Source organism: Myotis brandtii, unplaced genomic scaffold (assembly GCF_000412655.1).
Source record: "Myotis brandtii unplaced genomic scaffold, ASM41265v1 scaffold470, whole genome shotgun sequence".
Classification (NCBI taxonomy): domain Eukaryota; kingdom Metazoa; phylum Chordata; class Mammalia; order Chiroptera; family Vespertilionidae; genus Myotis; species Myotis brandtii.
The window spans coordinates 1,724,820-1,730,059 of NW_005367953.1; the positions used below are offsets into that span (position 1 = coordinate 1,724,820).

General features: G+C 38.8%; 1 pseudogene; it reads left to right on the forward strand.

Moving 5' to 3' along the window:
- The first annotated feature begins 3,734 nt into the window (after positions 1-3,734).
- On the forward strand, positions 3,735-4,784 carry LOC102252714 (annotated as a pseudogene).
- Positions 4,785-5,240: the final 456 nt, after the last annotated feature.

The window sequence follows — 5,240 nt, forward strand, 5'->3', positions numbered from 1 at the left end:
GCCAAATGGAGAGAAAATGTCATGGGCATTTGATGAAACAAATTTGCAGACACTCAAATGCTTCAGTTTATGGAGGTCCTTTGTGCCACCCGTGCCTATTGGGGAAATTCTGCAAAACATCCTATCTGTAAACAATCTGCTTCAGTGCCCCATGTTTTTTAAATTTATTTGTCTGTTGACATTTAAAAAATATAAAGGAACACATCTGCATGTGAAAACAGGACCTTTTGTTACTTATTCATTTACTTTATCATAGAAGTTAAAAATAAAATAAGTTGTCTTGCTGGTTGCTTGCAAAGGATCATTTTCTAAAGGACACTTTCTAGTTTTTGGCCAGCCTCATTTTAAACTGCTAAGGTCTCTCTTTTTTATGGTCTCTGCTCACAAGTTAAATAGACCTTATTATTCAAATGAGAAATTCTGGAGCTAATGTTATTAAAATGAGAAACTTCTGGGGGCGATGGAGAGTTTCATTATCTTGATTGACTGGGGTTGTGGTTTCATGTGTGTAAACATATGTCAAAATTCATCAACTTGTACACTTTAAATGTGGCAAATATGCTTCAGGAAACGGGGGAGAGGAGGGAGGAAGAAAGGTAGGAAAAAGATCCAAAACAAAAAGTTTTGAGATATTTCTCACCTATTAGAATGGCAAAATAAATAAATAAATAACCTATTTCCTAGAACAGCAGCAAATCTTTGTATTTAAATATATGCAGAACTACAGTTCTATATTGACCTCATGTTAAGTATAAATAGGAATGCCTTCTTAAACCACTTGAAATGTTCAATTGAAAGCACAAGTGATACATTAACTGTGATTCATTAATGATTTGAGAGTTTGCTCATCAAAAGGAGAAATCTTCTAAAAGCCATTTTAGAATGCTAAATTTTAGAAATGTGAGAAATATTATCAAATATATGCTTCCTGAAAAACAATGCTGTATTATACCAAGTACTAAAAGAAGAACAGAATTTACAAAAAATTGACACAATTTAAGGCATTGCTTGCCTTCCCCAGTTTATCAAATGTAAAATGTTTTAGCTACTTTAAGGTCATTTTGTAAAGCTGACTCCCTATACGGTGTGTTATGAATTTGACTTATAATTTAAAAATTTTAAAAGTGCTTTCATGTATTTGTCACGTAACATAATGATTTTTTAAATGAAGCCGTCACTAAATTATAACTTGAAAGCTAAATGGCATAATGAGGTTTTATACTAAGCTTAGTTTTGCACAATGAGTGAAGTACTCTGTACATACTCTAGCATTAAGAACTCATACCCACATTCTCACTGTGTGCCAGTCCACAGGGCCAGTGACATCATATGTTTTACATTGTTCATTTCCACGCATCACAGTTCTCAGGAATAGTTCAGGGGGAGAGATCCTGAGCCAGCTATCCTGCTGAGGCCAAGCCTCCTTGCAATAGAATTTTTATTTCCTAAACAGTTCCAAATGAGATGATCTACGTCAAGCATGTCAAACTCAAAGGCTAACACAGGTCAAATAAATGAGGTATGCGGCCCGTGGGCCATGAGTTTGACATGCTTGATCTACATGCACTGGCTGTTTTCTGTCAGAGGATGTTAAAATGGGGCAATGGCAACAGTTCAAATAAAATACTAATCCTTCAACGGGCCCAAAGGAATAAGATCCAGATAAACAGGGACAACCTGGCACCCAAGAAGTGGATATAAATAAACTAACTCTCACTGGATTGTCCCATATTGTTCCTACTCTATAGTGAACACATGTTCATTGATCATTCAACAGCTGAAATCTCCCTCAGCTTCTCTGTATCTCAATTACTGCATTTCTAACGTGTTAATAATAATTAGAAGAAATGTGTCAATATAATAGGTGATGATTCTGGACATCACCCCTGTCTGTTGCTATCAGGATTCAGAGGGATGGTATCTGTCAGTCACCTACTGCAATGCATTTGTTCTGTTTCAAGCTATACTCACTGAGTGCTGTTAGTATCAGAAACTCTGTCCCAGGGACACAGAGATGAGTGCAGGCCAGTCCTCATCCTAAGAAGGCACAGTTTACCAGGGGGGTCCAAAAGTTGAAACAGTATTCTGAGACCAGTGCTGAAAAGGAAAATGAGGAACCAGGGTCTCCAGACAGTGGTGCCACAAGGTAGAGTGTGATCTCATTGCTCATGAGCTTTCAAGACTTCTTTATAACATTGAACAAATTTCATCCTTCATCTCAAGCCCCTCTACCAAAGCTAACTAGAACTATTAAAAAGAGGCATCTGAGGTCCACCTGCAATTTGGTTCTTCATGGTACAGAGCAGAATAGGTTCTGCTGAGTGATCATTCTGTGAGTTCCAAAATTTAAAGAGGATTGTGCAATGAGGGAGCAGCACTAATTGTGGACATCCTATGGACATCTTGAAGTCTTTAATCCTAGCCTCCTTTAACTAAATGTATTCTTTTAGAAATATAAAAATACAGTAACTAAAGCAGAACCAGCTACTTCACGCCCCAGGGCTCCCAACTATGTTAAATGTAAATTGAAAGGAAATAGATTCTGAACTCTGGAAGCTAATTGGGAGCCTTAGGCAAAAATCCTGAGTGTGGTGATTGGCACCTGGTCCTTTTCAGTGACAGGGTTGCCTCTAGAGTGCTAATTGATTAGCATTATTAGAGGAAAAGGCAGTACCAGATGGGAGACCTAAAGTCTCCCATTTCCAAAACCCCAATTCAACTGCTAACCCAAGGGTTCTAACCAGAGACCAATGTTTCCTGTAGCACTAGTGAGGGATACTCCTTCTTTGAGCAATGGGATCATAAATAGGTCCACTATATAAAATAAAAACTCATTATTAGGTTCTCTTTTGCTAACTGAAAAATAAAAGCCATCTAAGATTAAACTAGCCCTCCAAGTTAGAAAATAAATTTTTAATTAAAGTCACATTTTACTAATCTAATTGACTTTTATTTATTCTCTAAAAGCCCTCCTTCTGAAAATGACGGTGGATTTGAGAGGTATATCCATTCTCTCTGGGGCCAGATTAAATGAACTATACTTAGAAAAGAGGTGTTAACATTTTATGAACAAAATAATTGTTCAGAAGTGAGGTTCTGGGTATGCACCTCACTAGATCAGTTGTTCTTAGCTGGTGATGCTGGGAGAGCAGAACTGCTGAATCCAGAAAGAAGCAAGAGTATTCAAAGAGCAGGGTCCCTTGGCCCACAGGAGAGCCCATTTGAATGCTATAGATTTCCAATAACTATACTCCTGTACTCCTTTACACTTGTCAGTCCTTAACCAATAACTTTCGCATTCCACATATCTCATGTGTGGCACAGGCATACCTCATCTTATTGCACGTTGCTTTATTGAGCTTTGGAGACATTGCACTTTTTACAAATTGAATGTCTGTGGCGACCTTGCATCAAGCAAATCTATCAGTGTCATTTTTTCAACAGCATTGCTCACTCTCTGTCTCTGTGTCACATTCTGATAATTCTCACAATATTTCACTTTTCCATTATTATTATATTTTTATGGTGGTCTGTGACCAGTGATCTCTGATGTTACTATTGTAATTGTTTTGAGTCTCCCCAAACAGCGCCCGTATAAGATGGCGAACTTAAGTCATAAATGTGTGTTCTGACGGCTCCCTTAACCCACCATTCCCATCTCTTCCCATCTCCTCCGCTCTCCCTATTCCCTGAGACACAGCAGTACTAAAATTAGGCCAGTTAATAACCCTGCAATGGTTAAATGTTCAAGAGAAAGGAAGAGTCACATGCTCTCACTTTAAATCAAAAGCTGGAAATGATTAATTCACTGAGGAAGAAGGCATGTCAAAAGCTGAGGTAGGCCGAAAGCTAGGCCTCTTGTGCAAACAACTTGTGCGTACAAAGGAAAAGTTCCTGAAGGAAGTGAAGAGTGCTACTCCAGTGAGCACATGAATCATAAGACAGTGAAACAGCCTTATTGCTGAGAGAGTTTTAGTGGTCTGGATAGAATATCAAACCAGCCACAACATTCCCTTAAGCCAACATTCCCTTAGCCAGAGCAAGGCCTTAACTCTCTTCAGTTCTGAAAGAAGCGAGGACGCTGCTAAAGACAAGTTTAAAGCTAGCAGAGGTTGGTTCATGAAGTTTAAGGAAAGAAGCGTCTCCGTAACAAAAAAGTGGAAGTGAAGCAGCAAGTGCTGATGTAGGAGCTGCAGCAAGTTATCCAGATGATCTAGCCGAGATAAACACAGATTTTTCAATGTAGACAAACAGCCTTCTGTTGGAAGAAGATGCTGTCTAGGACTTTCATAGCTAGAGAGAGGTCATTGCCTGGCTTCAAAGTTGCAAAGGACAGCCTGACTCTCTTGTTAAGGGGTGATGCAGCTGGGGACTTTAAGCTGAAGCCAATGCTCATGTACCATTGCAAAACTCCTAGGGCTCTTAAGAGTTATATTAAATCTGATCTGCCTGTGCTCTATGGATGGAACAACAAAGCCTGGATGACAGCACATTTCTTTACAACATGGTTTACTGAATATCTTAAGCCCAGTGTTGAGACCTATAGCTTAGGAAAAACATTTTTTTACAAGTATTACTGCTCACTGACAATGCACCTTGGTCACCCTGAGGGAGATGCACAATGAGACTATTGTTGTTTTCATGCTGCTAACACAGCATCCATTCTGCAGCCCCTGGATCAGGAGCAGTTTTGATTTTTGTCTTATCATTTAAGAAATTCATTTTGTAAGGCTGTAGATAGTGATTCCTCTGATAGATCTGAGCAAAGTAAATTGAAAACCTAGAAAGGAGTCACCATTCTAGATGCCATTAAGAACATTTGTGACTCATGGGAAGAGGTCAAAATATGAGCATTAACAGGAGTTTGGAAGAAGTTGATTCCAACCCTCATGGATGTCTTTGAGGGTTCAAGACTTTGGTGGAGGAGTAACTGCGGATGTGGTGGAAACAGCAAGAGAACCAGAATTAGGAGCAGAACCTGAAGCCGTGACTGAACAGCTGCAATCTCATGATAAAGCCTTAACCAATGAAGTTCAAGAAACTTAAACTTCTTATGGATGAGCAGAGAAAGTGCTTTCTTAAGATGGAATCTATTTCTGGTGAAGATGCTGTGAAGATTATTGAAATGGCAAAGGATTTAGAAAAATCACATAAACTTAGTTGATAAAGCAGCAGTAGGGTTTGAAAGGAGTGACTCCAATTTTGCAAAAAATTCTACTCTGGGCCAAATGTTATCAAGC